The sequence below is a fragment of the Solanum stenotomum genome, chromosome 1 (genome assembly GCF_019186545.1).
Source record: "Solanum stenotomum isolate F172 chromosome 1, ASM1918654v1, whole genome shotgun sequence".
Classification (NCBI taxonomy): domain Eukaryota; kingdom Viridiplantae; phylum Streptophyta; class Magnoliopsida; order Solanales; family Solanaceae; genus Solanum; species Solanum stenotomum.
In genome coordinates, this window is record NC_064282.1 from 92,788,098 (window position 1) to 92,789,206 (window position 1,109).

A 1,109-nucleotide genomic window follows, 5' to 3' on the forward strand; every position below is an offset into this window, starting at 1 on the left:
AAGTTGTGTGACAAAAGTCACGGTCAAAACTTGTTTGATTCTCAAAACTGAAAGAGCCACTTCAATTGAGACTAAGAGAATATTTTTTTCATTTCCTTTTTATCCTTATGATATGGAATTTCGGAGTTGACAGTTTGAATTTAGTTTGTTTATTTTCTTAAACTTTGTGCTAGGTCAAAATTAGACAATCAAGTTGACAGAGAGAGTACATAAAAAAAAATAATTTGATTATTAATGAATTGTATATACATGCCTGATTGAATGGACTTTTTCTGATTTTTTGTTTGTTCTCTTTCATGAAGCAATGGCTTCCTAATATGAACTTCACGAAAATGAGGTAGTAAAAAAACCCTCAAAAATTGTCAGAGGAAAAAAAAGCAACTTAATGGGTGAACGTTCTGTTGTCTTGCCATGTGTTGTACATATTTACATAACGGACAATGACGCCATAGACTCGTCCAGTGATGAGGAGGAAAATCTTCAAGAAGAGAAGTCGAAAAGAAATTATCATCAGAAATGAATAAACCAAGGTCACTTCAAAGATGGTAACGTCCAAAGAGAAAAAAGATACAAAACTTCTCCAAGAAAATGTACAGAAGTACAAGGGAGTTAGATAACGAAAATGGGGAAGATGGGTTGCTATGATTCAAGATGTAAGAACGAATTAATGACGTTGGTTAGGAAGTTTAGACACTGCGCTTGAAGCTGCTTTGGCTTATGACAAGGCAGCCATTGAAATAAAAGGTGCTAATGCTATGACAAACATTATCGAGCCACCACCGAAGGAAAGCAACCCCATCCACCAATAAGGAAGATAAAAGTCATGCAAATCCATGTATGTTTAGTTACTTTATTGGTTCAACTTTCCATAGGTTTATCCATTTCACCTTTGAATTATGAGTTCAAAAATTGAACATTTAGTAGTTGAAAGACATGAATGTAAATAAGAAGGTTTCATTAGGGGGTAGAGTCCGGGGGCTAGCCTCCTATCTTCTTCCCCTTATTGGTAGAAGTATTTAGTAATAACATATAATTTTTACTATTTGTTGTTTTCCTAATGACGTCTCTTTTGAGCTGTTGGTCATTGGAAATAATCTTTCTTCACAAAA

General features: G+C 34.3%; 1 pseudogene; it reads left to right on the top strand.

The window, feature by feature from the left end:
* Positions 1-280: 280 nt before the first annotated feature.
* Positions 281-809, top strand: LOC125859086 (ethylene-responsive transcription factor CRF1-like; annotated as a pseudogene).
* Positions 810-1,109: the final 300 nt, after the last annotated feature.